The following is a 17,235-nucleotide window of genomic DNA, read 5'->3' on the forward strand; positions in this document are numbered from 1 at the left end:
TTTGCTTCTTCCTCTGCATGCCAGCCACGTGCTCCTGCCAGCTCTAGAGTTTGCCTGTGCCCGTGGGGAGACAAGGCGCTAACCCATCAGAAATCCCTGGCTGCCCAACAGCTTGCTGCCTGTCCAGCTGCCCAAACCAGCCCAGCGTGGGCTCAGGCGGGCAGCTGCAGAAGATGGGTAGCAGGAGCAGCCCCTCCAGGATGTGAAACCACAGCCAGGACAGTAGGAAACCCTTCCTCAAACACCAACCACCCGCTCCCTCAATGTTTCAGCAGCGCTGGAGAGCCCGGGCTGCAGAGAGAAAAGCCAGAGAGTCGAGAGATGTTTCCGACATTGCTGCCGACAGCTTCAGAGAGGACCATCAGGCAGCCAGCAGGACCAGGGAGGAAGTGCAGGGCGAGGAGAGGGGAAGGTCCAAACCACCCCATGCAAGAGACAGCCCCATCTTGGCTGCTGGCAGCCTGCCTGCTGGGCCCTGCTGCCAGCGCCCACTGAAAGGGGAACTTGCCCCTGGAAGGTGAATTTAGCTTTGTGTTGATTTGCTTATTAGCCCTGTCCAAAACCAATTATGTCCGATGTTTTAAAACTGTCCATTTCTGGTATTTTTCAAAATGTTTGTCCACTTTTTTCCTTCACACCAAACTACACAGCTTAAATCCACGAGTGGTTTCATCTAAAAGAGGTGACTTCTTTTCCTCTTGCAAGATTTTTTTCTTATTACTCAACAACCAGGGAAAGAAAGCAAAGATCAAACTCAGAATGTATTCTTCCAAAATCAAATTTATTGATAAAAGCACAATTACCAAACCACATTGCCTCACCTTTTATTTTCTTAAAAAAAAAAAAAAACACCAAAAAAACCACAATAAAAACAACACAGATAACAATATGAAATTTTGTCGAGACTTTCCAGGGATTTCTCCTCAAAGTTTCATTAGTTACATCCAAATTCCTCTCTTCCTGGGACTTCCTCAAACCACCAGCTATAACTGTTACCCCTGGAATATGCTAAACCACAGAGAAAGCACCACCTTGCCTATCTGGAGTAAGAAGAGGGGGATTTCTCTCTTTGCTCTTACAGGAATGCCCACTGAAATGAAAGGTTTTGGGTTGCTCATGCTTATGCACTCATAAATTTGGCTCTTCTCTTACTGATGTCTCCTTCCTTTATGAAAAGTTCAAAAGTTCAGTTAGCAACAATCTGATGTTTCAGCTTGCTGCACAAGCCTCTGGGTTAGTTAATCAAGAAATTAGAGGACTATAATGCATGGCAGTACATACAGCACATTCAATACTGTGAACTGTTGTTAATAAGCTTAAACAAAAATGCCAACATACACTTATTTACGATTTTAATTATTTATAGTATATATAAGCAGCCTAACTGTACAAAGTTAAGACTTAATCTCTAACAGACCTCCTGCTGATGAGCTGCCAGTCTCTCGGTGCAACTGTGGCCATTCCTAATTAAATAAATAATTTGCCCTGGAAGATTTCATTGAGTGCCAGCCACAAGCACCAGGGCTGGGTGAAAATAAATCACCGCCGGCAGTGTGCCAGCACTCCTTCCTAGAATCTACGGAAAATGGCAATTTCCCTACAGCGAACATTTTGCATAACCATTCTGCACAGTTTAATTGATCCCTGCCATAGCACGGTAGTAAAAACCCTCCATTTGGATGGGTTTTAAGAGAGTACTTCATGTTCCGTTGATTTCATTCTCCCTGTATTTGGCTGACAGTTGTGCAGCTTGTGTAAAATCATCCTCTTTTTTTTTTTTTCTTTCTTTTTTTTTTTTTTTAATTTAGGGTTAAAGTCCTCCTCATTAACACTTCTTGTATGTTGCTGACCCAAACCCATCCTTCAAAGCTGGCAAGTTACTGCTTTGAGTCTACAATCATCCCCTGTTTTGATTTCTACCATATTCCTATCAGCTTTACCAACAAAACTCAAAATACTTTCCTACTCTCCCAGTCTACTCCTATCAGTACACACAAACCCAGCTTTTAATGTTTAACATTTACTGCGCTATACTGCTATTTAGGCGTTGTCATAACTTCAGGAAAAAAAGGAAAATTCCCACTTTGTGCTATGGTATCGACCTATTTTAAAATCCATTGTAAGATCCCACAATAAATATTATGGTGTGACTTCAATACCTGACAGCAGTGTAAACATCAGCAAATTTTCATGGGCAATCACAGGCATCTCAATTATCTGAATACTGTCTCGGTTACCAAAAGGGCAGCCTGACCTACTGTGTCATCAATGTCTTTCTACGCGCTAGTGATTTTAGAAAACCTACACAGAAAAAAGAAAGTCCTTGGGTGCTTCTTCACAGAAGATTTCTCCTTGCATTTTTGCATTCAAAACCAAAGATGTGAAGTGATCACCCCCATGCAGAAGAGCTCAGACAGTCTGGGGGTCCAAGCTCACCACTGCCTGCCCCATGCCCCAGAGCCCACAGGTGGACTCCCAGTCCCCCCTTGCCAGATCAGCTTTCAGTCACTAATCCCCAGTCTTCCAAAAAATTTGTATTTTCTTGCAAAGTTTGGCAATCAGCATGTAACACTTCCAACGTAAAAACATGCCCACATTTCAAGAATAAGCCAACCACCTTGACGGAGCTGCCCCACTGAGGAAATAACGGAGGGAACACATTCTTCTCTGCACACAATCTACCCTAAGGCACACAACGTCCCAAGCACTACCAGTATTTCACAGCGCTCAAAACTCTGCTCGACCACCTACCACTTTTTGGCCAACTGGCTGACCCAGAAAAGCAGAAAAGAAACGACGGCCGCTGCAGGGAGAAAGCAGCAAGCACAGCTTGCAAAGCGGCATGCCTCTGCACGGGAAGAAGTCGTTCGCTGGGCACAAAGACCGTTGGCTATGGCTTGCCCTGGAACGAGCGATGCGATGGGGGTCAGACCACAGAGGTCACGAGAAGAGAGAGAAGAAAGAGCACACCAAGGGAAAGAGCTTTCTACTTCTACTGCAGTTAACTCCCCTAAATTTCATTCCACCTCCTGGTTCCCCAGTTTCCCAAAATAACCTATACAAAAGGCAAGATCTGCAGAGGCAGGGAGCCTTAAAAGAGCTGCAGCTGGAAAATACAAAAAGCTGGCAAGGGAACTGAAAGAAAAAAAAAAAAAAAGAGACATGTTCTTTTTGGAAAAGAACAGTGACACCTTTTAGTGTGGAGGCATATTGGCAGGGATGTAGGTCGGTAGCTGGAAACAGCATCTGTGGGGTCCCAGGTCCTGGGGGCTGTGCAGGAGGCTGCAGCAGCAGAGCAACCAGAGGGGATGGGGGGCTGTTTGGCTTCTCCCTGGGGAGGCTGGTGAAGGCTCTGGCTGGTCTTGGTCATTCCTGCCCTCATATGCTGTAGCTCATCGAATGGCTTCTGTTTAGGCAACCACACATTTTGTATGTCTGTTATCAGAAAATGCTTGACATTTTCCCTTAAAAGTAAAGGCGCCTTAATGTGAAAAACATCTCTTAATGACTAAGAAGAGAGTCAGCAGCAACCATTTGCACCCAAAGAATTCAGTCCCTCCCACACCAAAGCAACCTCTTGGAAAACTGATTATAAACAAATTAACAAACAACTAGTGTGTCTATCAGAAATAACTGTTTTGCCACTGGGAAAGAATTAAAGACTCACAGGGCCCGAAATAAACACTGAGGGTTAAATCTGATTCCTAACTGCTGGACTGGACAACAAGGTGAGGGAAGGGAAAAAAACTTCTTCCTGTTGGGGAGAAATGGCTGCCCTGCTCACACAGCATCTGTGGAAAGGGTGCTTTTTCTCTAACATGTGAGAGGTAAATTCAGGTACAGGTTAGGAGATTTGAGGTTACACAAACATCAGCCATTGCATTTCCACCTCGAACTGGCTTTGATTTCAGGTGATTCAGCCTTGTATTACAGCACCCCAAAGCCACATCCTATTTTTTGCTTCTGTTCTTCAGCACTGATGAAAATGTGCAAGTATCAGCACATCTCTGCATAACTACTCTGCGATACAGGAATGTCCCTACTCACTCCACCGAAGGCAGTAAGGCTGTGCTCACTGTTGAAAAGTCTGTTTTCACCAGTATTTCCTTGTTGTGCCTCTTCACCACTTCCTTTCTCTGTAGTAGGAAAAAATATTAAGGTCTCCAGGTAAGCTCAGGTCCCCATGCTTTCACCATGAAAGCATTCGTCTTTATCGTAATTACTACCACACGCTGCATAGTATTTCAGACAAGACTGTCCAGTAAGAACCATTCCCCTTCTTGTACAACACACTCTTTGAACGCCACATTTCTCCACCTCTGCAGACATTCGTATCTTCTCTCCTAGACAACAAATTTCACTAAATTTCAGTAATTACATTCTCACAAGTCTCAAGAAAATTGGTAGCTGGCTCTGAGGACAAAAGCCAGACTGATGCCCTGAGCTGAGCCTTTGGGTGTTGCACGGCCACCTCGGTGGCGATCAGGGCTGCGCAGCCTCAGCCCGCTGGGAAGCCTGCAGCCTCCCGCCGGCTGGCAGCGATCTAAGGGAGGTGGGTGAGAAGCGCTGGGGGGGGTAAAGGGCCACGGGAGAACACATACTGGTACCACTGCCCACAAGAGAACTTATTGCAGAGAAAAGGTATTTTTCACCTTTGCAGTTCTGGAGGAAATTTTAAAAGCACAATGCAAGTACAGCCCAAGTGTTTAGAAAACAGGAAGCAGAAATGGCAGAAATTATTTAGAGGTTTGGGGCTTTGGTTAAGGTTTAAATCTCATAATTCTTGATCCTTTTCTTTCATGCTTAAGTGATCACTTTCAAATGGCACATCTAGCAGCACCCATGACTTATTCCACAGCAATCTTCTTCAGCCTCATATCATGATGAAAGTCTCCACAATCTGAGAAAACATCCCCTGGCAAATGATGGCACTAAGTGGGCCAAGCCATGCCGCCTTCAGAGAAGCAGCAAAGCTGCTGAGGAAGAAGCATTTTTAGGAGAAAAGTTTAGGAGAGTGGGAAGGAGACAGCTTCACACAGTCTTAGCTGCTTCTCCCAGCAGAGCAGAGATTGAGAAGGAAAAACACCACAAGCCTCTCATCATCTCCAGCTTGCCACAAAAGAGGGGTGTATTTTTCAGCAGGATCTGGTGAGTCTGACACTGAACTTAGCTCAAGTGACACAAAATGTTAATGTTTAGGAACAAGGTAGGTGGAGAGGAGGAGGAAAGAAGACATTCATTATTTGATGTAGAATTCATTCAAAAGCTTCTTTTCACAGCCAGAACTAGAATTTCTATTCAGCTGTTTATTTCTGGTAGCCTAGATAGCTTGAACAAGTGGAAGAAGAAGTATCTAGAGGGAGCCAGTATCCTTGCCTGTGTGGCAACAGCCCATCCTCAGATACCTTCAGAGAGAACTGGACATGTTTTTCTGACTGCCAGTCTTCAAATGCAGGATGGGTAACTTTTCTCAGGGATACTCATACTGGCTTTAGGCTTCCACCCAAGGTGCACAGAAGAGAACTACCTCCAACCACCCACACCAGTGCCTACAGCAGCTTCCTGATGTAGCCCCACTGCTCCCCACAACCTGTCACAAGCTCTTCATGCTACAAACTTAGCAGCTACTATTTAAAATTGGATGGACCAGTGCATGAAATTAACCTGAAATTAATCCATGTGTTTTCTGTATTTTTTCTACTCATGTCACTGAATTCTCCACCCTCATCACTCTGATAAGCTCTCCCACTTCATGTATTTTAATTTTCTTGCTCCTCGGGGAATTTTTTTGGTCTACATTACATCTGAAAAACAACTTTTCCCTCATAGGCACCAGAGCATCATCTCTTTCCTGTGTTGCGCTCTTCCCAGCCCCCTGTTGTTTCTCTATTCACCCTTCTGCCTTTGCTCTGTTTCCTCACTCTTCCTGTCCTTGATTTCTTTCCTCCTTTGCTTATTCCTTTTATGTTCCTCTTGGTGCTTTCTCTTCATCCTTCCTGCCAAGCTGAATGAGGCACTCCACGGGGTTAGCAGTTAGCCTGTTTGGAGGGTTATGCCAGGTCGGGACACCTACACAGGAATCCTTCACCTCCCTTACTACGTGGTTGGCTGGAGTGATTCCTCCTCTTCATTCAGAGTTGTATGCACAGTCCCTTTGTCAAAAGTCCGGAAAATGAAGGTGACACATAATCTGGAAAGCACATGCTGGTATTTAATAAGCCACATCCTGGGGGGTGGGGGGGGTGGGGGGGGGTGGTTTGGGTTTTTTTGGGGGGCTGTGCAAACACTAGAAGTCACAACAACAACAGATTTGGGAGTGTCAAATGCAGCATTAGCAAGTGGCTCAGGTTTACCACTGCTGCTCTCCCTCAGAAAGTGGCTGTTTAAAAACAACGCCTTCTTACTTTGCAGTTCTGCTGCCTCAAGGGTGAAATCCCCTCCTTTGCAGAATGCCAAGACAGGGTCATTTAATCATTTCAATTCTATTTATTCCCTTAGAAAAAGTTTACCCATGTTGCACTGGTCTCCTGAACAGGGACAGGTTTCCCCCAAGTAGAATCTCAGAGACAAGGTTCCCACTTCAATGAAAGCAAGCCTTTTCTTGAAAAAAAATAATAATAATAATTAAAAAAATTCCTGTTGCTAGTCTTTTTGACTAAAAAAGGGGGGGAAAGAAAAGGATACAGATAAGACAGACACAAATTTTATTCCTCCTGGCACAGCAAGAGGAGAGAGGTTGACCAACTTCCAACTGCAGAGCTATAGTCTCTCCCCAGTAAAACAGAGACACCTCGCTGAAATCTATAGGCCAGATCCACTGATACATTGTGGCTGCTTTGCCTGTTTTAGCAATGTAAAGCAGCTGTAAATCCAGTTTAACTTGCCAGTTTCTGCCAGCTTTACCATGCCAGATTAGCACTGCTGTTAAGCCTCAGAAATACCAACATCCGGAGGTTCCCCCACTGCCCAGTCTGACATTAAACTTTGAAAATCTGCAATTCATCCATCCATCAGCACAGCTGGCAGGACCAGCCTTAGGTAGTTCTTTAGACTGAGCAAAATAGATTTGTCACAATCGCCCGTCTGACATTCACGCAGCCAACTGAGTGGATCGAACAAAATTCACGTAATGATCAGCTCTTGGTTATTCCCTGGCCAATTGCCCAGTTGCTCCGGAGGGTGACTCTTGACCCTGTCTGGGAGCAGGTACCTTCCTAGTGCAGGTCTGCAAATCCGAGTCGGCTGGCAAAACAAAATACACCATTTCCTCATACTTTTATATTTCTTTGGATGTCAGGAAACAGCTCAGTCTTATTTCCTGCTCCTCAGTCAGGGGAGGTGGGGGAAACTGGAGGTGGATGCAGAGAAAGGCAGAAAGAGGGCAGACCAAAAAAAATCAAGGATAATAATAATAATAATAATAATAATAAACACTGCTTCATTCTGCTCTGTAAAGCACTACATCTTGGAAAAAATACCCACACACACCAAAGTCTTTCACTTGAGGGATATGTAACAGTTTCCAGAATTCATAGCATTTTCTTGCAACATTCAAGTGCTGCTGCACTTACAGTCTTATTAAAGAAAAGAAAACAAAAACAACAACACACACACCCCAGCCCCCCCAACAAAACAGCCTCTTTATTTGCTCTTTGCCTGAGAAAAACACAAGCAAAAAAATAATTGGGGGGGGTGTGTGTGGCAGCTGTATCCATGTCAGTACAGATTTTCTAAGAACAAGGGCTTTACTTCACATACAAATAAAAAACAAACAGGAAACATTCAGCATGTTTTATTTTTCCTCAGCTCACTCCCAGCCCCTCACTCTGAATGCATTAATACATACACCTTCAGCACAGTCGGGCTCTTCATGTTGCCATGGAACTGAAACCTTTGCAGTTTAGATGGTGATGTACGCCAGGAAGCATACTGTTCTTACACTTCCTATAACAGAAGCAAAATCACTGCATAGCATTAACTCCCTTAGTATTTAAGGCATTCGGTGTCTTTCTTGTCTGCTCATCTTCACATAGTTTGCTTTTTCTGTCTTGCCACATGCAAATGAAACACATTTGACATAGTTATTCTTGTCTTTGTGAAGTCAATAGCTCACACGCTGAGCACATTATAGAAGGTCCAAAGACTACGGACTTTCCCTTTTTAATAAGGGGCTGTTTGCAGGCATGCAGCAGCTGAGATATGGGCTGGAGAAAGCATACATATATGAAATATATGTGGATACAGCAAAGTATTACATATCCAGGTAGAGCTTAAGCAGATTTTTGAAACGTAGTTAACATATTTATTGCTGACATTCTTGACACTCCTGAATATTAATGTGTTCCCGTTTGTCTGGACAACCAAATCACAGTGTAAAGCTCCTGCAGCAGTCACCAGATCTTTCCACACCTTTTTTTCATAACCTAGGCTGGTGGGCTTTCAATGGCGAGCACAGCTTTGGGCACTTCAGTTAGAGAAAAAATTAGTCAGTACAACTCTGTGGCATCTAAAGATTCAGCCTACAGTGATTCTCTTCAGCAGGTCTGCGCTTTTTGCCAGAGCTTCTGAAAATGGCTATATACACATTGCAAATACATAGATTTTTACGTTCAAAGCAAAACCAGGGTACACAAATATCCAAGTTCATTATAAAAAGATTACCATAATAAAAAAAAAAAAAAATAAATAACCATTTGTGTACATAAATATTGGATCTGTACCTGCAGAAACAGCTGGAAGCCAGTCCATGGTCTGAAGCCAGCCTGAGGTTTTTTTGTCCAAAGCTAAATATTTGCATAGTATTAAGCTTAAAAGTAAAGCATTTGCTGAAGAAACTTGCTGACTTGGGTATACAGAAAAACAAGAGGGAATTTAGCTTCCCTGCACATGGGGGCAGATTCTTGGGATGCCTTCTCCATCCCATGAATTCGTGGACAGCAGAGACGCAGACAGACTACCGACCAGGGAATTCCCCTCTCGCTTTCCAGGGGATTTTGTGCACGGGCTGGACAGAAAGGCAATAACCCAGGGAGTTATTTTATGAAGGCAGCATTTGTTGCTTAGGTGCCTGTCCCTCGACCACCTGGTAACACTCCTTCCTTTTAGCGTCTTCCCCAGCACAGAAAAGATCCATTCACCCAGCGCCTCTGACCGAGCAGGTTTGCCTGGTTGCTGTGCCACCAGTGACATCCTCCTGGCCAGCAGCTCCCGGCCACTGGGTCAGCCCTCCAGCTGCTAGTGAGCTCCAGCAGCTCACTGCTCGGGGACACAGGCTGGGGGCTGCTCATAGAGGGGCTTTTTGAGGCAAGGTTTGGCCCCCGTGGTCCCCGAGCAGAAGACACAAATGCACCAGTCTCTCTGTCTGCCTGGGCCACAGCAAAGCGGCTGGTCCCCTGTTCCTGGGTGTTAGACCACGTGAGCACCTGTGCCTTCAGGTCCCCTCTCCTGCTCTCCCATCAAGGGAAGAGCCGTGCTGGTGGAATACGCTCCCTCTCCTGCCTTCACCAGCAGCAAGCATCGGACAGTCGGGTGTCCCCAACGCTGCGTCCATTACCTCGGGTTTACGTAGGGCTCTAAGCCATCAGTTTTCTAGTTACAGGAAAATGTATATTGTGCTGTGATGAAAGGCCAGTGCAATGTCAAGAGCATTAAAAGGACTCCAGGGACTGATTAAAGTCAAAAAGGAAAGGATTTATGACGGTTAATAAAGTTAATTCTGCCAGAGTCCTGCTTATTCTTTCCAATTGCAGGTAACCAGATCTTATAGGAAAAATAATTAAAATGTTGCAAGTTATTACTGTCTCCTTTGAAAGAAAATCTATGTTTTGCTGTGAAGCGCCTGGCCAGGAGAGAGCCCATCTCAGTGTGGCACCTATGCTGACCCCAAGGAGAAGAGGAAGAGGGGACATGTCACCTGCCTGCACCCTGGGTGAGCAGCAAGGACCTTGGTACCAACAGATCTCTTCAGCACCTGTGTCACCTGAACAGACCCCAGTGGGTCTGGAGCCTGACAGCACCTGTGACACCAGCATCCAGCCTGCAGCTGGGATGGAGCTGGGACCGTCACCCGCCACTGAGCATCACCCTGCGACTCTGCAAGGGGCACAGGCAGGTTGGAGAAGGATGAAGCAAAGAAGGAAGCTCATGCCTCTCATTCCCAGTCTGGTGCCACATATGCATCTTCTGCTGGAGAACGTAACCTAACTGGACGCCACAGGACTGCTCTGAAACATGTTTTAAATACTTTATAACCTAACATGCCCCAAAGTTGACATAATTTTACAAGATGTTAATGATTTTCCACATTGACCTAACACCACCAAGAGAGAGCAAAGGGGAGGGCCACATATTTTTTAAAATATTGGCAATTTTGTATCCATATCTAAGTTACTACTGGATTTCAACTTTTCATTTTTCTACCACTTAATAATCACAAACAAATGTTACAAATGCCCTTTCCATTTTGTCATTCTTTCACTATATTACACCAAATTTAATTTCCTGTGGAAGTGTGTAATCTTTTCAGCTGTGACAGTCTCAGAAGCTCTTTTGTAATAAGCAGAGCCTTATCCTGTGGCAGGCCAATCTTTTATGAGCTGCGCTCCCACAGATTAGTTTCCTGAAATGTTTGCAATACTATATGCTATAAAGTAACACCCAAAAGGAAAAATAAACGCGAAAAATAAACGCAAAAACCTTCACTTCCTTCTGACTCCTGCATTCACCAGTCAAAGGAAATTTCATTTTGATTTGGGTAGATGGCAAATCTGTGAAGGTTATTACTGCATAACAGAAGAAGCCTCACGAGGTGTGAGACACAGCATCCCTTGCCCTACAGCTCATTAAAAGCATGGCAGAGAGTTGGCTGCTTGCTCCTTGTGCCCAGGGAACACAGAGATCTGCAAACAGTCACCACTCCGACAATCACCTCTCCCCGCCACCCACCCTCAGCTCTCTAAGAGGTCCCCTCCACCAGCAATAGGCTGCATTTCACCAAAGCAAAAATGTCAACCGAGACGCATTTGTGCTTTGCATGACAAGATACCTGTGATGGCAGGAAAGCAGACCAGCTGGCCTGCTGGGTCCTTCCCAGACCCCTGCCCCTGCAGAACGTAAACCCAATCTTCTTCAAACCAGCTTCCCACTACCAATGCTCCCACACACACCAAAACAACTTATTTACAAAAACACAGATAAACAAACAATTCTGAATGTTTAAAAACTAATCAACTCAGAAGAAACAACAGCAACAGAGATTACTATTCCTATATCCCTCCGGAAAGGAGAATTTAGGTGCCTCAGTATAGATGACAGAGGAGACACCTGAACAAGCGCAAAGTAAAAGTCTGCAAAGGGTCGTGTTAATGGCATTCAGCCAGCAGGGATTACTGAGAGTGGCTACACAGGTGTGCTAGAAGCCCTGCCAGCACATGCAGGACCAACACTCTCTCACTTCAGTGGGAGATTTCGCCTCCAGGAGATTCTCTTCAAACTGACCCAGAATCCAGCCAGATTTGGAAACCTCTTCACCTGAGCACACAAGTTACCTGAGTTGTGAACTGCTCTCCCAAAACACACTAAATTGATGGATGAAGCATGACCTTTCTCTCCCTGCTCCCTGTAAGAGCTATCTTGCTTTCCCTCTCTCACAGCACTGATGTAGCAGCAAATCATTCACATTTCTGACATCGTCTTCTAATTTATGTACAAAAATACAGCACATTAAATCCAGATATATACTTTCAGAGCAAACAGTCATCTCTCGTCATCACTTCATAGCTTTTGAAGCTAGACAAGCATTTTCAGTAATTGAGCCCTCTCTCAGGTTATTTTGGCAATCCATTTCCTTGTAATTCTGTTTTATGCTTGTATCTTTAATACTTAATCTCTAAAAAGCAGCTAATCAGTAAAAATAATTCCATGCAGGGAACAGTACTTAAACAAAAGTCTCAGGTGTTACATGCAATGCAATTCAACTCCCATAAGCATGAAGAAATGTTTTTCCACCAGCTTCAGCGGGTGTTGCATCGGGGCCATAAATCAGATGAAGATGCTCCATGCTAACGGTTATGTGGTGTGCTATGAACTGTTTCAGAACATAAAACAATGATGTAACTACTCTCATAAAACCAGTTTGCTCATGGTTTTACAGGACCTGAGTGTGTGTTTAACAATTCCAAGCCACAACAGTAGAAAAGAAAAACCTGCCAGCTATCAGTGACCTTACATTTTTGGCCTCGTAGGCCATAAATTAAATAGCCTCCCCTCACTAGATGTGCATCTCAGTCTCCAATTCCTTATACAGGGTGAGGAAAAAAGGGTCTATATATGGATTTAATTCCTACAGAAATCTTGGTCAAAGATGTTGGGTGATGTAAAGCTAAACATCAAGGGAATAACTGCCATCATCTGGCTGAGTTTGGTAAAATGGAGTTAATTTACACTTCTTTAGGGATTCACTGGTGTGTGAAATTAATCTAATTTAGATTGACCAGAAATTGAAAATGGAATGAAGGAGAAAAGCAATTAAAGACCTTTCCTAAATGCAAAAATAGTACTGCTTTAAGTGCAGCAATACAGAAACCTTCACGCTACTGCTACCACCCTTCCCGCTTGAGGAAGAAAATAGTAAGTCTGTACATCTACATATCATCACTGTACCAGTATAACTTCATCCAAAGAAAACAGTGGTAGAACGTTTCTACCAGCATCTGTAAATAAATACATTTTCAAGTTAAAACAGTTCACTATTCTGCATACAGACCAGGCCTAGCAGATAAACATCTGCTGGAACGGCTCCGTGTAATTGATTGTACATGTGGCTCAACATTTACTTCAATGACTTTTAGCACCTTCATGTTATTGTTTCTGCGTTGTTCCAACAAGCAATGGCTAATGTAAGATGCAGACATTCACATACCGTATCCTTATGAATAACTGGTTCCCAGAGATGTGGCAGTGATAACATTGTCATCGTATGATTCAAAGTAGCTTGCTGTAGGTCACATATCAGAAGAGAGTCCCACCTGAAAACATAACAAATCCAGATAGTAAGTTCATCATATTCAGAGATTTACATCAAGCTCTGCTAATCCATTTTGTGTGTTTACACATGTTCCTCTTCTGCATTAACAGTGTCTGTGCTCTTCCCAAGCTTACAGAAAACACTTGTGATGGGTTTTCTGCTTGTTTGGTTTGGGGGTTTGTTTTTTTTGCTGTTCACAATGGCAAGCAACAGTGTGCTGCTGTAGCCAAACTGCTTTGGCCCACTGCTCCAGACCAGATTTCAGGCATGCTAGCAAAGCAATGAAAACAGAAGCTGTAAATGTAGAGTGGACAGATACGGAATTTCAGATTCCCCATTGTCAGGTCCCTGACAAGCACATAATTGCTCTCACCAGTGCACTGCCAGTTTGGCTCTACCTTTATCTCTTTTTTTCGTTCTTAAGACAGAAAATCGCTGGTTTAGAAGAAGACACAACACTGGAGCTCCCTCATGAACTATTCTCTTGAGATGAAGCAGTCTTAAGAAAGCATTTCTTTCCTATTGGTGACAACAATTACCTTATTTATAACCATTTGATCATTTCAAATTACTTGATGGGTGAGTCTGGTTTAAAATATTTTTTTTATGTATTGTAGGTAACCAATGCAGATATGGAAAATGAGCTTTTACTAGCAGCACTCATGGCAGCAAACACATACATTTTCCAATTTAAGAGATGAAAAAGCTTTTTCTTACTAAAACTAATGGTAAAATCACAACTGATTGAAACAAATGTTGGTTCAGGCAACATAAAAGTCTACAGCATTAAATAAAGAAAACTTGCCTGGACTGTGTATCCCCATAAATAAATGTTTGAAACAAGAATTAAGAAACTTTTGATTGTTAATTGTTTTGACTCATCCTACGATGCATGAGGATGTGGATAAAGCTATAAAACACAGTTATTGATACAAAAAGCGGATTAATTGGGTTCTCTTCATTTTGAAAATGTGGATAATATAACTTATGGGACACACAGAAATACAGCCACACACACACACAGAGTGATAAGAAGTCACATCAGAGATAAAGCAGGGCTCATATCTTTTTAAATCAAGTCTCCTCAAACAGAAGCTGCTCTTCCCCCTCTACAAGCTGCATCTCATCCTAGGGTAAGAGGTTTTCACGAGCGAAGTTTAGTAAATAACAAAGAATTTTAAAGAAATCATGGGCTTAGATTTTAGCCATAGTTTACATTTTTTAAGTTACTCTAATGTTTCTTTGACTCTTCACACCTCCAAAGAGGCTTGGCTCTTGCCTTTATTCACTGGCCAGCCACAACATCACACAGCTCACTAGCACCATGTACATCTTTCATTTGCTGCTACCTAAGCAAGTCAGTGTCTCCTATACTCTGTATTTGGTCTTCAATAACAAGCATAAAACCATGTAAAGATTAAGTTACCAAGAACATACTCCATGGTCCAAACCCAAAAAAAATATTATTAGTAGAGTGCGCTTGCCATAGGTATGATGCTAATATGTATTATTTAATGTTTGCCTGCTCTGAAACAGTATAAATACGAGTTGGTGAACAGAATCAGTACAGAGCAGTGGACATATATATTTCAGTATACACATACTTAAATGTCAGGCACTGAGGTGAGCTGCTGAGTCACAGCATGGGATCCAGCAGCAGTGAGCAAGGGCCGAGAACTGACTGCTAACAGTGCCCAGAGGCAGTCCCGGCTGGCGGAAGGCACGATCTTCTGCCGTGCCCCACTGCTGGGATTTCAGCAGCGCTCCCCTTCATCGGGGAGAGCTCCGTCCCTCCTGGCTGGCAGGCAGGCAGGCAGCTCCTCTAGCTCTGCGCTGGGGGGTTCCTACGCTGCCCAGCTGCGGAGTAGCTGGCTGAGGCACCATCTCATTCATTCACCGGCCTCCACTCTGTAACACCAGCTGTGGCTCCTTCCCTTTCACTCACAGCCACCTCTGCTCAAGGAACAGAGGGCTCACTGGGAAACTCATGGAGGTCTGACACACGTGAATCCAGCTTGGGGTACTGGTAAGCAGGTGCACATGTTGGCTGACACAGGGAGGACCAAGCAAATGCACACTGGCAGGGCTGCACGGCTGGATGGGCTGGGGACACAGCGTCAGCTGAACTGGCTGCTGCAGGCACTCACGGTACAGCTGAAACACTGCAAAACTGGCAGCGCTTCTGACCTCAGAAACATGGGCTTCAGAGCATGAATGTGTGAAAACCACCCACCTGCCTGGGGAGCCCTACCAGAGGGCAACTAATTTTCAGAAATGCCAAAACATGACCAGGTATCTGCATTCCCAGATACACATAGGCACAAAAGAACAAGAGAGCATTATCTAGATTTGATAGACAGCTTTAACTTACAAAGTAGACTTAGAATTTTTAAGGAGCATACACCTAACACTTCACATCCAGGCTTGATGTTATAAAGGGCTTTCCCTAAAACAGCCATTTTCCTGAGTGTTAGATAAATCCATTCTATTGAACTGCTTAAATTCTACTTCCTAATAACTGTTTACCTACAAAAACAGTTCGTTCTCAACCCACTGAAGGCTTAAAAAGAATTCTCCCTCCCAGAGAAATCATCCTCCCTACTAAAGGATGTTGCTAAACATGGCCAGATGTCTTCAACAGGAAAATACAGTATGACATGCAACTCATTCTTTTTCTGCTTGCAGATTTATTTGGAGTCATTTGATCAATCTGTTCCTAATGACTGCACCTAATCATTTACCTTGCATCACTTCATTTACCTTTTGGAAAACTACCAGAACTTTTCAGGTGAATAATTTATTTAAACATTTTTCCTTTCTGTTATTTTGCTGCCTGTTAAGGGTACTCTCGGACAATACTCTGAAAGAGAAGTCCAAAATCACCACCTGAATGGAAATGAATGACTACAAAGTAGCCCCACTGTGAACAGAAATGTATAGCAACACATGGAACCAAGTGAAACACAGTGTTTCATGTCCACTGAATCAGTTCAAACCTAATTTAGGATGGTAGCTGTCACCGGCTACCGTTGGCTTCCTGCTGTTCAGTGTCCTGTAGGAAATGCGTTTGTAGTTCTCCATTTGATTCCCTTTTGCTCAGATCCCTTCGCTGAGCCTTGCTCCTTTTCTTTGGCCAGGTCAAAGCCATGGTTCAGATTTTCAAGGCCACAAGTCATGCCCCATTTTCTGAGCTTATTGCCTCTCCGCTCACAGTTGAGATAGAGGGATCTCTGAGACCATGTAGGAGAAAGACAAAACTGCTCTAAACAAACCACTTCTGGCAGAGCAGGAGGGACTAAAGAAAAGCTGTTAAGAGTCAACTGAACTACTTGTGAACCTGACAAGTTTCAAGATCTTTCACAAAGATCTTTCTGGCAGAGACTTCCTAGTGCCTTTCCTTCACTGAGAAACAAGCACCAAAGTCCCAAAAATACACTTAGAAATTGCAAGTCCTAAAAAAGCTTCTTTAAAGCAAAGGCAAAGTCTTTTCAGGTGAAGCAGAAGCATGGAAGCCGCTGTGAAATCTGAAAATGGAAATTATATGGGAGCTGTTTAAGTACATGGTTCTAGCAATTATGGAAATAGCTAGCGCTGACAGGAATACACTAGGGACGCAGCACTTAAAATCTTGGTGGAAGAAAGATTGGGAACTAAACATACAAATCAATATAGTCTCTACAGAAAGAGATAATGGTAAGAAAATATATACAGTTCTTGTCCAAACTGTTTATTTTCTATGGCTAGACAGTGGTAATCTCCGGTGCCATCAATTAAGACCTTTATTTTCACAAGCAGTATCTTAAGGAAATGTAAACATTAGGCGTAGTTAGAAAAATCAGTGGAAGCCGAAACATAATTTTTGCTGCTAACTTACATGCAGGTAAGTGTGCCCTCACTTCCCAAAACTGAGTCTATCAGTCTTAAGACAATATTAAAGCTGTATTTATACATACTGAACTATAGATAAGTTACTCCCTCACCCCAAAGAACTCCTTCCTTACAACAAAGTACAGCACTGAAGAAGCAAATATGCAAGCTTTTGCATTATAAATATTCATATTAATGCACACAGCAAATTCACACGAAGAGAACTGAAGAGGCCTTAAAATGTGGGTATTTAGAAAGTGCCTATAAAACCACTTCTGTGCTCTAGGACTTGTCAGGGTTTTGGCAATTCTTTCTCCACCTTCAGTAAATACTATTTGCTCATT

General features: G+C 43.5%; 1 protein-coding gene across 3 annotated transcripts in view; it reads right to left on the minus strand.

Moving 5' to 3' along the window:
- HIVEP2 (HIVEP zinc finger 2) overlaps positions 1-17,235 on the minus strand; it is a 126,908-nt gene that overhangs the window by 95,509 nt on the left and 14,164 nt on the right. For 2 of the 3 annotated variants that reach the window (XM_037390921.1, XM_037390920.1), the window contains exon 1: positions 12,920-13,063. The gene's annotated coding sequence lies outside the window, so the exon portion shown is untranslated. Of the gene's footprint in view, positions 1-12,919; positions 13,064-17,235 lie in introns of those variants that run through there. The other variant, XM_037390919.1, reaches the window with a different exon arrangement.

The sequence above is a fragment of the Falco rusticolus genome, chromosome 6 (genome assembly GCF_015220075.1).
Source record: "Falco rusticolus isolate bFalRus1 chromosome 6, bFalRus1.pri, whole genome shotgun sequence".
Classification (NCBI taxonomy): domain Eukaryota; kingdom Metazoa; phylum Chordata; class Aves; order Falconiformes; family Falconidae; genus Falco; species Falco rusticolus.